Source organism: Mobula birostris, chromosome 22 (genome assembly GCF_030028105.1).
Source record: "Mobula birostris isolate sMobBir1 chromosome 22, sMobBir1.hap1, whole genome shotgun sequence".
Lineage (NCBI taxonomy): Eukaryota > Metazoa > Chordata > Chondrichthyes > Myliobatiformes > Myliobatidae > Mobula > Mobula birostris.
The window spans coordinates 63,892,482-63,908,737 of NC_092391.1; the positions used below are offsets into that span (position 1 = coordinate 63,892,482).

Below are 16,256 nucleotides of genomic sequence, written 5' to 3' on the forward strand. Positions count from 1 at the left end.
AAATAGGGGAGTGAGGGTGAGGTGAGGGGGAAATACGGGGAGAGGGTGGGGTGAGGGGAAATATGGAGAGTGAGGGTGTGGTGAGGGGGAATACAGGGAGTGAGGGTGGGGTGAGGGGAAATATGGGGAGTGAGGGTGGGGTGAGGGGAAATATGGGGAGTGAGGGGGAAATACAGGCAGTGAGGGTAGGGTGAGGGGGAATGCAGGGAGTGAGGGAGGGGTGAGGGGAAATACGGGGAGTGAGGGTGGGGGAGGGGAAAATAGAGGAGTGAGGGTGGGGTGAGGGAAATACAGGGAGTGAGGTTGTGGTGAGGGGGAAATATGGGGAGTGAGGGTGGGATGAGGGGGAAATACTGGGAGTGAGGGTGGGTGGAGGAAATGAGCATAGAATGAAGGATGAGAATCTATGAGGGGGAGTGGAGCAGTGGATGAGGAGGGCGGGGGAAAAGCAAGGGATGGATGACTGAAGAAACTAATGATGGGGCAGCGGGGGAGAGAATGTAGTTTGGAGCAGAGAGACTTCAGATGGAGGGGATGAGCAGCAGGGGAGACAGTGCTGTTTTTGAAAAGATGGGAAGGCAGGAGGGAAAAAAGGGTGAAGTTAGGGGGGATGGAGCAGAGAGATGGGGAGGAAAGTTGGATGTGAGCACAAGAGCCCAACTTGGGGTCCACAGATGGGTCAGTTAATGGTAAGGCCCCATGGCATAAAAAAAAGTTTGAAAGCCACTGGACGGAGGGAGATAGAGCCAGGAGAAGAAGCTGGAGCTGGCAAAGGTTTGGAAAATGGGGATGGCAGAGGATGGACTGGAGAAATGGAGGGGAGAGAGAGAGACTTGGGACCCGGGGTATAGCTTTGCGAGGAGGGGAATCTGGAAGAGTCAAAGTGAGAATTTGGAAGGGGTCAAGGCAGAGCTTGAGGGGTGGGAAGGATTGATTGAGAGAAAAGGCAGGAATTGGTATCAGAGAGAGGGTGAAAGAGTAGGGCAAAAGGGACAGGATGAGTTGAATTGAATGGAGAAGAGTATATAACCACACAGATACAAGCCCTTTCACACACAATGTCTATGCCAACCATAATACCAGTTTAACCCAAACTGGGGCAGCTTAATAGTGTAATGGTCAGCACAATGCTGTACAGTACCAGTGACCCGGGTTCAATTCCCATCGCACGGTAGTGTAATGGTTAACACAACACTTTACAATACCAGTGACCCGGGTTCAATTCCCATCGCACGGTAGTGTAATGGTTAACACAACACTTTACAATACCAGTGACCCGGGCTCAATTCCCACCGCTGCCTGTAAGGAGTTTATATGTCCTCCCCATGACTGCGTGGGTTTCCTCTGGGCTCAATTCCAGTGCCCTCTGTAAGAAACTTGTACATCCTCCCAGTGGAATGTGGAGCTCTAGTTTCCTCCCATAGTCCAAAGAAGTAGCAGTCGGTAGGTTAATTGGTCATTGTAAGTTGTCCCATGATTTAGCTAAGGTTAAAACTTGAGGGATTGTTGAGCAATGAGGCTCAAATGATCCATAACCCTTCATCCCCTGAACATCCATGATTCCCTGCATGCCTCTGCCATATCCAGCACTGCCCCTGGTAGCACTCTTCATGGTTAAGAAAAATGCCCAGAGATCTCCCTTAAACCTTTCCCCTCTCATATTAAATCAATGTCCTCTACCCAAACTTTTTTATGCCATGGACCATTAGCCGAAGGGTCCGCAGAGCTCAGGGTACAGGAGGGGAAAGTGAGAATGGGAGGGGGAATGAGGTTACAGGCAGGGAGAGAGGGCATGGGTGGGGAGAGTGGGAACAAGAGAGGGAGAGAGAGTACGGGAGGGGGAGCAACGGTACAGGAGGTGGAGAGAGAATACGGGAGGGAAGAGCGGGTACAGGAGGGAGAGAAGAGAATGTATAGGAGGGTGAGAGCGGAAACGGGAGGGAGACGGGGGTTACAGGAGTGGGAGAGTGCGAACTGGAAGGGGAGAGAGGGTACGAGAAGTGGGAGACCAGGTACAGGAGGGGGAACCTGGAAAAATTTGGGAGAGAGAGCGGGGTGGAGTAGAGAGGAGATCCGAGACGCTTGCAAAGGAAAAGGAGATTTGGGAACACGCGAGTGAGATGTTGCATCCTCCCCGCATAAAGCATCATTGTTGCCTGACTGGAATACTTTGTATCGAACTATGAAGATTTAGGTGACATAAATCGCAACGATTTATGTATTTATTCCGAGCGGATATTATATGCATGTTCTGGGTCGATGTGGCGTTCATTTCTCTACGGATTTCTGAGGGTGCGCGTGCGTGTGTCCAGCTAATCTTCTGGAGGTCCCGTTCACCAGGAAACTTCCTCAGAGCAAGACAGCTGTGATGAATCATTCCTGCTAAGACGTGAAGTCTGTGTGCGTGTGTGTGTGTTCGTGATCGTGTTCACCGGCAGAGATACCATGCTACATAGATCTTAAAACTGCGAATTGGTGGCCTCACCCTTAAAATACAGCCGCAGTACAACATTATATTGCAAACGGAGAAGTCCCAGAGGGCGAGAGTGACTACGTTTTAATTTAACGAAAGCAATATAAGTATGAACAAGGATTTTGGACACTAGACAGGGAGAAACAACAAAAGGTAAGCAAAACTATCGGAAATGAAGTCATTGAAGAGAACTCCAGACCGCCCTCACGCCGATTGGATTGGTTTCTATGGGCAATGGATATGGTTACGGACACTTCTGTTAAGTGTCGTCAGCACAGACGCTCATCTCAGACCTTATTTGGAATGAATAATAATATCAACTTTTTTAAAAAATTGCGAAACACTCCTGCAATAAAGAATGGTTAATTATTGTTCTGTATTTGGCGAATGGCAATGCTTGCTCAGAGCGCGCAGATTCACAGTGAGATGGCTTCACTGAGTCCTAAGGAAGGGTCGCGGCCCGAAACATCGACTCTTCATTCCCATCCGTAGATGCTGCCTGAAGGCTGAGCTCCTCCAGCACGTTGTGTATATTCTCTAGATTTCTCGCATCTGTAGCACCTCTTGTGTCTGCACTTTGATAAGGGGCGCCCGCAATTAAAGTGACAAGCTTCATGTGCCCCGATGACAAAAGACTGAGGCCTCTTTACATTCAAAAGGCTCGTGTCAAATTGTACCGTCAGCTTCGGGAGCGGAGAAAGGGCAAACGGCGATCAGAGTTCCCACTCCCGCCTCCCGTTTGTTCTTCGTCATTGTTTTCCCCAAAGTAGCAGCGACAAAGGCGTTTGTAAGCCCAACGAGGCAAACGTATTTAGTTTAAACTAGAGGACAAATGGGGAGGGAGTGGGGGCAAAAGCGGCCAATTTGTCACATCGCGTGAGTTTCCCTGACATCTTGTGGTGTTGTTGGCAACTACAAATGATATCGCTATATTTCCTAAGTCAATCAGAATCAGAACCAGGATTCCTATCACCGGCATTTGTTGTGAAATTGGTTAACTTTGTGGCAGTAGTACAATGCAATACAGGATAATGGAGAGAAAAATCTGTGAATTACAGTGTGTACGGAAAGTATTAAATTGTTAAATAAGTTGTGCAAAAATAGAAAATAAAGTAGTGAGGTAGTGTTCATGGGTTCAATGTCCATTCCGAAATCGGACGGCAGAGGGGAGGAAGCCGTTCCTGAATCATTGAGAGTGTGCCTTCAGGCTCCTGTACTGTCATGGTCCAGTCCGTGAATTCCGCGTTCCGGTTCACGGTGTGGTCCGTGGACCAGGTCTTCCGGCTGTCCCTTGTTTAAATTGGGCTTAATCATAGGCACCTGATGCTCATCTTGGTTCTGGGCATATAAATGGCCCTGGATCCAAGGTGCTGTTTTGTCTCGTCAGTATCCCGTCCTCGCCTCCGTGGGGTAAGGCAGACCGTCTTTGCCATTACTCTGCGGTGTCCTTGCCTCCGTTGAATAAGCCAGGCCGTCTTTGCCGTTACCCTGAGGCTGGACTGTTCCCTTCCCTTCCCCTTCCATCTGGAGCCCTGCCCCGCAGCCGGTGTCTGGAGCCCTGCCCCGCAGCCGGTGTCTGGAGCCCTGCCAGGTTCAACCACCAGAGCGAGACCGGAGCCTTGCTGTGTCAAGATAAGGAACTGTCTATCATTGAGTTGGAACTGTCTCTGTATCCACGCCTTCGTTGGATAGGTCCGGTCGTTTGCCACTACCTAGTTTTGGGAACTGTCTCTGTGTCCACGCCTTCGCTAGGTAGGTCCGGCCGTTTGCCGCTACCTAGTGTTGGGAAACTGTCTCTGTGTCCTCCTCTGCGCCAGGTAGATCTGGCCATGTGCCGCTACCTAGTGTTGGGATCTATCTTGTCGTGTTCGGATCTATCTTGTTGTGTTCAACATTCTGTGTAGAGCCCCGGCTCCAAGTCTTGTTCCCAAGGAGGGGTCCTGGCTCTGTGTTCCGTGTACGAGTCCCAGCCCTAAGTCCTGTTCCCAAGGAGGGGTCCTGGCTCTGTGTTCTGTGTTCCTGTCATCCCAAGTCGAAGGCTCGGCTGTTCCTGAGTTCTTGAGAACACGCTTCGTGTTCTCATCCTGTCCATGTGCCTCATCCTGTCCATGTCCATTGTCCTGTGCTGGAGTTCCTTCGCCCTGTACTGGAGTTCCCTCGTCTTGCCCAGGAGTCTCTCATTCTGTCCTGTAGCCTCGCCTAGTCCTGTCTCCCAAGACCATGACATGTCTTCGCCTAGTTCCTGAGTCCAAGCCCGAGTCAGGACCCAGGTTCTGGGTCCTTGTCCAGTCTCTGGCTCGGAGTCCGAACCCAAGCCTCAAGGAACCCTAGCCATGAAGTACCCAAGCCATGAAGAACCCAAGCCATGTCCAGTCCTGTAGCCACATCATGTCCTCGCCTAGTTCCGGATTCCAAGCCCAAGCAAAGACCCAAGTTCTGGGTGCTTGTCCAGTCTCTGGCTCGGAGTCCAAGCCCAGGCTCCTCGTTCCCAGTTCCTAGTCCTGGTCCCGCTTGCCTAGCAAATGTCCTAACCCAAGTCTGTGTTCTTGTCCCAGCTCCTAGTCTGCATTCAGTCAACATCCCTAACTCTAGTCTCTAGTCCTGTCCTGTTCCTAGTACTTCAGTGTCTGGGTCTTGCATTTGGGTCCTCCCAGCACCCCCATTATGACATGTACCACCTCCCTGATGATGACAATGAGAAGAGGGCATGTCCTGGGTGATGGGGGTCCTTAATGATGGACGCCACCTTTTTGAAGCATCACTCCTTGAAGATGTCCTCGATACTACAGAGGCTAGTGCCCATGATGGAGCTGATTAAGTTTACAACTCTTTGCAGCTGACTTCGATCCTGTGAAGTAGCTGCCCACCCCCCACACACAGACCTACACCAAACAGTGTTGCAGCCAGTCAGATGTAGAAATTTGTGAGTGTTTTAGGCAACAAACTAAATCTCCTCAAACTCCTAATGAAATATAGCCACTGTTGTGCCTTTGTAACTGCATCGATCTGTTGGGTCCAGGTTAGATTTTTGGTCACATTGACACCCAGGAATTTGAAATTGCTCATCCTTTCCACTTCTGATCTCTCTTTGGTGTGAGTTCCTCATCCTACCCTTTTGTCAAGTCAGTCTAGTCAAGTTTGTTGCAAACACGAGAAAGTCTGCAGACGTTGGAAATACAGAACAACACACTCAAAGTTCTGGAGGAACTCAACAGGCTAGGCAGCATCTATAGAAATGAATGAACTGTCAACTTTAAAAACGCAAACACGAGGAAATCTGCAGATGCTGGAATTTCAAGCAACTTTTGTGTGAACTGTCAACTTTTCAGGCCGAGATCCTTCACCAGGACCCTCTGCATTTGATAGTGTAGTGGTCAGCATGACATTATTACTGCTTCGGGCATCGGAGTTGGAAGTTTAATTCCACCGTCTTCTGTAAGGAATTTGTATGTCCTCTCTGTGGACTGTGTCCTCCCACAGTCCAAAGCTGTACGGGGAGGTAGTTTAACCCTCATTGTAACCGTACGGGGAGGTAGTTTAACCCTCATTGTAACCGTACGGGGAGGCAGTTTAACTGGTCATTGTAACTTGTCCCATAATTAGGGTAGGGTTAAATCAGTGGGTTGCTGGGTGGTACGGCTGGAAGGCTGGGATAGATGCTGCCTGATGGGCTGAGTTCCTGTAGCATTTTGTCTGTGTTGCTTCAGTCATGTTTATTGTCATTTAACTATATATATGTATACATCCATATGAAATAAAGTTTCTCTGGACCAGGGTGTAAAGCACTGTAGTACACATAACACACAATACCTTAGGAAAGTAAGAATTAAATCTACAAATAAATTAAGCAAAGATAAACAATGTAGAGAGCATAAATTAAATATTTAGCCTTTCTCTCGGCTACATTGGATCCTTTCCAGTTCACTCCTTGCTGAAGTCAAACCGCTGATGATGCCTTCCATTCTGCCTCATCTCACCTGGAAGATGGCGTCTCATATGCCAAGTTGCTGTTCAGCATTTAACACCATCATACCCCAGAAATGCCAAAAAATGCAGGAAAACGGTACCTTGGGGGGGGGGGTGGAAGTAGAGTTATTGTGATCAAGCAAATTCTTTAAGAGAATCTTCCCTCCTCCCCACCCCAAGACCAGCTGGGGGTAGAATGGACAAGGAACTGGGTAAAAAATTTACTTCCCACCTTATCCTGACAGCATCTCTCAAATCAAAGCCAATGTCAATGGTAGCCGATGCATGGGAACATCCCCAACTGTGAATTTCAATCCTGGCGAGGAAATCTGTCATAGTTCCCTGAATCCTGGATCTAAATCCTAGCACCTCCCTCCCCAGCAGCACTGAATGTTTATGGCAGTTCAGTAAAATGGTTCACATCCTCAGATCAGAATAGAACAGGCCTTTTAATCCCTAATGTATGCACTGAATCAGAGTCAGAGTCAGGGTGAATATCATTGGCATATGTCATAAAATCTGTTGTTATGCGACAGCAGTACATTGCAATGCATAACAATAAAAACTGTAAATTACAGTAAGAGATGTGTGTGTGTGTGTATATATATATATTCATCAGGGGTGACTGATAAGTTTGTGGCCTGAGGTAGAAGGAGATGAGTTATTAACTCCAAACTTTCTGCATAATCACTCAAAGAGTTGACCTACATGTGCATGTAACAAGAGTTGTATAACTCATCTCCTTCTACCTTAGGCCACGAACATATCAATCACCTATCTGTGGACACTTTCTGGAGGTCCAAGATCCGTATGCTCCACAACCGCTGGACTAAGTGTGTACATGCAGGAGGGGACTATGTTGAAAAATAAAAGTGCTAGGTTTTCTAAAATTGACGCCTTCTACCTTTGGCCACGAACGTATCAATCACCCCTCGTATGTGTATTAAAAAGTTAAATTAAACAAGTAGTGAGGTAGTGTTCATGGGTTCAATGTCCATTTAGAAATTGGATGGCAGAGGGGAAGAAGCTGTTTCTGAATTGCTGACTGTGTGCTTTCTTCTTGGCAGTTTTAGAGTTGGGGATTGTTGGGTGTCATGTCTTTTGTTGACCTTTGCTAAACTTTGTTAAACTTTGCTTAAGTACGTTTAATTTTGCTAGTTTTAGTTCAACAAGTTTCATCACTTCATGATTGACTATTTTACTAGTTCCTAATAAAGGACTGAATACGTTTCTTCAACTTTTGGAACGATATTATTACATTGATCAGAGGGTGCCTGTGGTTGCCAGCAGCGGCTTTACTTTGTCTGAATTGCGCTCTCAGGCTCCATAGATGCTGCCTGACCTGCTGAGTTCCTTCAGCACTTTTGTGTGTGTTACTCCAGATTTCTAGTGTCTGCAGAAACTCTTGTGCTAAGCTAAAGAAATCTGGCTATACATGATTAGCATCCTTCCATGCCCTGCAACTGTCTAAATGCCTCCTAAGTGCCACCTAAATGCCACTACCGTATCTGCCTCCACCACCATCCCTGGCCGCTCACTCCAGACACCCACCACTCTCTGTGTAAAATAAATTTGCCACACGCATCTCCTCTGAACACCTCACCTCTCACCATAAACCTGTGCCCTCTAGTATTTCAAAAGCACAGGAGAGTCTGCAGATGCTGGAAATCCAGAGCAACACACACAAAATGCTGGAGGAGCTCAGCAGGTCAGGCAGCATCTATAGGAATGAATAGACAGTCAGTGTTTTGGCTATACTGTTCTATATTCTATATCCTAACCTCTTACAAAGCCCTCATGACCACTGAGTACATGTACAAGGAGCGGTCGCACAAGAAAGCAGCATCCATCATCAAAGAAACCCTCCCCCCCCCCCCCCCCCCCACCGTCCAGGGGATGCTGTCTTCTTGCTACTATCATCGGGCAAGAGCTACAGAAGCCTCAGATCCCACTCCAACAGGTTCAAGGACAGTTATTACCCTTCAACCATTAGGATCCTTCACTCACCACAATTTTGAACTGATTCTTTGACCTGTGGATTCATGTTCAAGGACTCTTTACAACTCATGTTGTCAGTATTTTTTTTAGTTTCACAATTCGCCTTTTTCATATTGGTTTCTGGCCAATCTTTGGTTTTGTATTTTATTTTATTTTCCTCTAAATGCCTGCAAGAAAATTAATCTTTCGGTGGTGTTTGGTAACATACTGTATGTAATAAATTTACTTTGAACTTTGGAATATTCTTGTAGATAATACTCTTTAGTCCTGGGTGCATCCTGGTTACGAAAAACAGCAGTGAAGAATCCTTCTACATCTGAGTGCAATGGTATTCCTGAGTCTCCACCCGGGACTTGTGTGACTGACAATAGTGAAAACTGAGAGGAAGCTACTGGCACGATGAAGGAAGCCCTGAACACTACCAGAGATGGAGGACTTTCATTGCTGCCCTAAAAGCCAGTGGTTTAACAGGCAGTAAGTAAGGATCTGAAGTAACAATCATTTCATTCTCCTTTACACTCGTGTACTAAAGAAGGACAATAAATTATCTTGAATCTTAAAGAGGGATTGAAGAAGGATCTCAACCCGAAATGTTGACTATTTATTCATTTCCACAGATGCTGCCTGGCCTGATGAGTTCCTCCAGCACTTTGTGTGTGTTGCTGAGGTTTTGAGTAATTTTGGAGAAGAAGAGGATCTGGGAAGTTTTTTATGGTTGGAAGTTTTGAGCAGAGGGTTTAGTATCAGATGCCAATAGTGAGCCTATCAATGCTGCTATTTAAAAGGAGGCCGGAACCGGAGGACAAGCTGTTAACTTGCAGAGCTGTGAGATGGTGGATTTCACAAAGACAATGGCTGTGGTGAAGCTTTAATAGAAAGGTGAGAACTTCAAATTGGAGGCATTGCTATTCTGGCACCCAGGAAATGCTAGGGTGATCAGGAAGTGGGCGTGAGGTGGCACCCTGAGAGATGTGTTAATGTCCCTTCTATCTTTGAGTCTAAGGCTACATAAAGTTTCTCACCTTCAAAAAGAAGTTCAAGATCAATTTATTATTGAAGTACATATATGTCACCATACACATTCAGTGTTCACTTTATTAGGCACCTCCTGTAACTAATAAAGCAGCCACTAAGTGTATGTTCATGGTCTTCTGCTGCTGTAGGCCATATACACTTCAAGGTTCAACATGAGTGTTCAGAGATGTTCTTCTGCGCACCACTGTTGTAACACGTGGTTATTTGAGTTACTGTCACCTTCCTGTCAGCTTGAACCCGTGAACCTGTCTGGCCATTATCAGATTAACAAGATAAAGAGTCTTTAAAGTGAGATCATTGATTGTGGGAATATCTCAGTGATGGGCAAATGAGTATAGTTATCTCCTTTGTTCAAGACCCTGATGGTTAATGGTAACTGCTCTTGAACCTGGTGGTGTGAGTCCCAAGGCTCTTGTACCTTCTATCTGATTGCAGCAGTGAGAAGAGAGCATGGCCTGGGTGGTGGGGATCTCTGATGATGGATGCCAGTTTCCTGCGACAGTGTTTCATGTAGATATGCTCAATGTTTGGGAGGAGTTTACCCATGAGGAACTGGGATGAATCCATCACCTTTCATAGGATTTTCTGTACAAAGTCATTGGTGTTTCCATGCCAGGCTGTGATGCAACCAGTCAATACATTCTCCACTGTACATCTATAGAAGTTTGTCAAAGTTTTACATGTCATGCTGAATCCCGTCAGACTCCTACGGAGGTACAGGCATCTTCTGGGACCAAAACAGATTCTCTGAAATAGTAATAGATCCTCTGAAGTAAAGTTAGCAGATGTTATCACCTGCTTTTTTCTTTCATGATTGCTTTTCTATTCCTGACACACCCATTGCTTGTCACACCCATAAAAAAACTCACACTTCCAGAACGCAGAACAGTACAGCACAGTACAGAGCCTTTGGCCCAAGATGTTGTGCCAACTTTCAGATCTAGACTATCAATTTAACCCTTCCATCCTTCATAGACCTCCATCATTCTCTATCATTCATATGCATATCTATGCTTTTCTTAAATTTCCTGAATGTATGTATCTGCCTTTACCATTACCTCAGTTCCACACACTCACCACTCCGTGTCAAAAAAATGTACCAATCACCTTAAAATTATGACCACCCTTGTAGTAGCCATTTCTGCCCTGAGAAAAAGTCTCGCACTATCCGCTTGATCAATACCTCTTATCATCTTGTGCACCTCTATCAAACCACCTCTCATCCTTCCTCACTCCGAAGAGAAAAGCCTTAGCTTGCTCAGCCTTTCCTCATAAGATAAGTCAGGGTCACTGGTGAACTCAAGTGCAGAAATCCCAGACTCTTCAGCAATTCAAATAAAGCACAAGATTTACCAAGTTACCAGCAAAACTAACGAGTTCAGGCAAACGATACAGAATCTTGAGGAACTGAAATCACTCACTTATGACACACAGAGGAATTCAGCCAGAGTTTCACCAGACAAGGATCCACAACAACTGAGCAAAAAGGAGTTGGCAAGCAACCCCCCCCTCCCCACCCCCAGAAATACACCCTGAAGCACGTAGATATTCAGAACCAATCAGATAGCCCCGGTGTCCAGACGAAGCAATAACCCCCAAAGACAACAACCACAATGCAAGACATTGAAAGCCCCGTGCGAATTCAATGACCCCAAATTGAATAACAGTGATAAATACAAAAGAGCTCAACGATCCCCATGATCCCAAATGAGACATCTGCAACACAAAGTGAGAACCCAGGGCTGGTCCAAAGACAAACAATTACATACAAGGGCTGAGTAGTCCAAGGACACCGCACACCCACGAGGTTACATACCAAATATCTTTTCTTTATTTTAAAGCGAGCCTGGTTGTGTGTGTGTCTCATAGCTGTCAAGAGCCTCTGCGGCTTGCCATAGGGTGTTGGACTTCTGGTTGTCTGTATGTACTAATTGTTAGAGCCGTTAATCTCTGGAGTTTTCTGTTTAATCTGGTCAAGTTAACTGTGACTGGTATGGGTTTCCCGCAGTCTGTGATTATCTGAAGGGGACTCTTGTTTAGCTCTGGGGTGGAACCCTTGTATTGTGGAGAATGATTTATCTTGTGGTGCCACTCGGTCGTGTCTCCAATGCTCTGTTGGTGTTCCTATATCTAACCTCATGTCTCCTCATCATGGGCAGTCTGTCATTCTTCCTCTTCTGGCTCAGTCATCACCAGTCACCACCATCACAGATTCTGCTGTTTGTTCACTCCTGGCTCAGTCATCATCAGTCACCACCATCACAGATTCTGCTGTTCCTGTGCTTCTGGCACAAGTCGTGGCAGCGACCACTGTGACAATAGCATTCAAAAGAAAAGCTAAGTAATCATAAATTGAAACAATATTTACGCGCGGCCAAGTGGTTAAGGTGTCTGTCTAGTGACCTGAAGGTCGCTAGTTCGACCCTCACCTGAGGCAGCATGTTGTGTCCTTGAGCAAGGCACTGAACCACACATTGCTCTGCGATGACACCAGTGTATGGGTCCTAATGCCCTTCCCTTGGACAACATTGGTGTCGTGGAGAGGGGAGACTTGCAGCATGGGCAACTGCTGGTCTTTCATACAACCTTGCCCAGGCCTGCGCCCTGGAAACCTTCCAAGGCACAAATCCATGGTCTCACGAGACTAACAGATGCCTATTTACAAGAACAAAATTAAAACCATACAAAAATGTCAATTTTAATGCCAAATAGTCACACTAAACAAGACCTGTTAACTGAGGGTTCTGTGGACCCCAGGTTGTGAAACCCTGTTTAAAAGGATATTTACATTGGCACTTGTTCTTTCTTTCTTCCTTTCTTTCTTTCTTTCTTTCTTTCTTTTCTCTCTCTCTCTCTCTCTCTCTCTCTCTCTCTCTCTCTCTCTCTCTCTCATACAGACATGTGCGCGCACACACACATATGCACGTGCGCACACACATAAGACACACACATACACACACAGGTACATACAGACATATACACACACACACACTCTCTCTCTCTCTCTCATTTGGGGTACAAAAGTTCAAAGTAAATTTTGTTATCAAAATGCATTTACGTCATCATATACAACCCTAAGGCACACTCAGCAAATCTATAGAATAATAACTATAACTGAATCAGTGAAAGATCAACCAGAGTGCAGAAGACAACAAACTGTGCAAATGTAAATATAGATACACTCCACTGTCGCCCAATTCGGATAAGGCCCAAGTGCGGAGTGAGAGACACTGAAGCAGGTCAATAGTTCGCAGACTTTAATACAAACGTTAAAGGGAAAAGAAAACAATAAACACTAAGCCAAACAGGGCTGTTAACTAAAACTCTCAAATGGAAAATGAAGCCCACACTGCGGCTGAAAAGAACAACTAAGAATAAAACAAATACTGCTAGTCTTCAGAGTCAGTTGAATTGACAGTCCAATTTCTCAGGCGAGGCCGAATGCAAGCAGGCAACGAAGTGTTGCTGTGTCCAATTCTCGACAAGCACTACGACGGAATGAATCGAGTTAAATACAATCACAAGGAAATCATAATTAGCTGACGTGCATAATCATGAGCGCAATTGCCAAATCTGTTGCGCTGCCGAATTCGTGGTTGTGATGTCTCACATTGCAGTAGTACAAGGGCAACCACTGAATGCAAAGCATAGTGTTACAGAGGAAGCACAGTGCAGGCAGACAATAAAATGTCAGGCCATGGCAAGGAAGACTGAGAGGTTGACAGTCATTGAAAATACTTGAAAACTCAAGCACTAAGACTCAGGAAAAGTTTCTTCTCCATTGCTATCAGACTCCTGACCCAATCTCCTCTTTCATATCCCATTCCCAGTGATGTTGTCACATTCTTGAATCCTTAACACTACCTCTTCCAATATGGGGTCATGGAGAACTACAACACAGAAACAGGCTCTTTGGCCCCTCTAGTTCATGCTGTTGGAAACCACATTTTTAAAATAATATTTTTTACAAGATTTGTACTTTTTTAATGAACTCATGTTTTTTTCACCGTGTGTGGTGGTTCATCCCCACTCACTGGCAGAAAGCGGTGTAGCAGCTAAACTAATAGTTTATCACCTTTCTCACTTTTCACTAGCTAAGTATTAGCACGTTACCCATGTTCAAGAATGTAATTGTTTTAATTATGTATCCTATTAACTAGTTTATTCCGATCTAAAAAATTTTCCTTATCTATAATAATGATGGATCTTTCAGAGATGCCATCTTGGCTTCTTTATGCCTTTATCTTCACACCCATACACCTCTCAGCATCGTTTCCCAGCTCTCCATTTAGCTTGCTTGGTATTTATATATTGGTTTGGACTCTAAACTGAAACTTTGGAATTAAGACTGCTCATTGTTCTAGACTCCTGGATCAGGAATTAAACAGGGATCCGACAGTGCTGCACTGTTATTCTACCTAGTCCCATCAACCCATAACCTTCCAACCCTTCCCAACCAAGCTTCTCTTCAATATTGAAATTGAACCCACATCCAACACTTCTCGTTCCACACTCACACCACCCTCTGAATAATGAAGTTCCCCTTAAATATTTCCCCATTCACCCTAAACCTATTCTCCAAGAGGACCACAACCTTGGCATAGGGCTTGGAGGCTTGCATGTCTCAATGACCCAGAGAGTTATATTGGCAAGAGCCTTGAGCTCTTGGTAGGGTCACCCATGCCAAGCAGGTCAAAGGGTAGAGGCCAGACTAAGAATGGTCCACCGGCCTTCTGGGTTTGGTGAGTTCAGCTCAGGGCTAACAACTGTGACAGGACAAAAAAATTGTTACATAAGTGGCAACGAAGAATCCTTCTACACGGTATTCCGGAGTCTCCATCCGGGACTCGCATGACTGACAGTAGTGAAAACTGAGAGGAAGCTACTGACACGATGAAGAAAGAACAAAGGGATCTGGGATCAGGTCCATAATTTGTTGAAAGTGGTGTCACAGATAGATAGTGTCATAAAAAAGCTTTTGACACCTTGGCCTTCATAAATCAATGTATTGAGTACAGGAGATGGGATGTTATGTTGAAGTTGTATAAGGCATTGGTGAGGCCTAATTTGGAGTATTGTGTGCAGTTTTGATCACCTACCAAAAAGGTTGAAAGAGTACAGAGAAGATTTACAAGGATGTTGCTGGGATTGGAGGACCTGAGTCATATGGAAAGATTGAATAGGTTAGAACTTTAATCCTTAGAACGTAGAAGACTGAGAGGAGATTTGATAAAATATGAGGGGTATAGATAGGGTAAATGCAAGCAGGATTTTTCCACTGATACTAGAACCAGATGTCAAAGGTGAAAGGTTTAGGGGGAACATCAGGGGAAACGTCTTCACACAGAGGGTGGTGAGAGAGTGGAATGAGCTGCCAGCACAACTTCAATGTTTAAGAGAAGCTTGTTTAGGTACAGTACATGGATGGCAGGGGTATGGAGGGCTATGCTCCCTGTGCAGGTCGATGGGACCAGGCAGTTTAAATGGTTCAGCATGGACTAGATGGGCTGAAGGCCCTCTTTCTCTCCTGTACCTCTATGACTCTATGCAGCTCTGAACAGCATCAGAGATGGAAGGCCTTCATTGTTGCTCTAAATGGCAGCAGCATAACAGGCAGTGCACACACACACATACTCACACTCACTTACACACACACACATACAGACTTATATACACACACACTCATTCACTCGCTCACACACTCGCTCACATACTCACACATACAACTCACACACACACACACACACACACACACACTCATTCACACACATTCACATACACACACTCACATTCACACACACACACACACTCACACAAACACACTCACACTCATATATATACACACACACACACACACACACACACACACTTAACCTTTGACCTCCAGTTCTCAGTGCAGCAAAGTCTGTTTGCAGTAACTGTGGTAAACCATATATATGTTGTAACTCGGTTACCTGTCTGGACACGCCCTTCTGCTGACTGCCCCTGTGGCTCCTCCCACAGACTTCTGTATAAAGGTGTTTTGCCTTGCCCCTCCCCCTCAGTCCGGGGGCAGACACTCACCATGGATGTCGTATTGTACAGCGAATAAAAGCCTTTCAGTATTTTACCCAACCTCAGTCTTTTGGAGTTATTGAAGGTGCTTCAATTTTATTCGCGGTACATTTTAAAGCATGGAACAGGCCCTGAGACCAGACAAATTAGACCTTGATCCGCAAACGCCAACGCCAGAAGCTGGAAACGCTTTCGAACTCTGGCTGACCTGCTTCGAAGCGTATCTAGAGGAGATTAAAGCGACCGACCCCATAGCGAAGCACAGAGTTCTACTCTCCAGGGTCAGTCCACGGGTCTATTCGCTGATCAGAGACCAGCCAAGCTACAACGGGCACGATGAGCGCCCTCAAAAGACAATACCTGCGGCCGATAAACAGCGTCTATGCTCGGCATCGCTTAGCGACACGGCAACAACGGCCCGGGGAATCAAGTGCTGAGTTTGTCCGGGCCCTACAGACACTCGTGCGGGTCTGCAATTGCCAGGAGCTGACGGCGGCGCAGCATGCAGAACTCCTAGTGAGAGACGCCTTCGTCACGGGGACCAGGTCAGTGTACGTGCACCAGCGGCTGCTGGAAAAAGCCAATCTTACCTTAAGTTCGGCGATCGAGCTGGCCGATATGCTGGAGGCCGCTCTGCATAACTCTGAGGCTCTCCAGGCACGCAATCCCCCGATGGCCTCATAGGCGCCACAGACCCCGCAACCCGCCGGCGAACCGACCTTGGCTGCTG

The 16,256-nt window shown here is 46.1% G+C and overlaps 1 long non-coding RNA gene across 2 annotated transcripts; it reads left to right on the plus strand.

The window, feature by feature from the left end:
* The first annotated feature begins 2,334 nt into the window (after positions 1 to 2,334).
* Positions 2,335 to 9,434, plus strand: LOC140186245 (uncharacterized). Of its 2 annotated transcripts, none has more exons than XR_011882822.1 (3): positions 2,335 to 2,626; positions 8,689 to 8,911; positions 9,055 to 9,434. It is a non-coding gene; the product is annotated as an uncharacterized lncRNA (long non-coding RNA). The 2 variants fall into 2 exon arrangements; XR_011882821.1 differs by lacking the exon at positions 2,335 to 2,626 and adding an exon at positions 3,800 to 4,225.
* Positions 9,435 to 16,256: the final 6,822 nt, after the last annotated feature.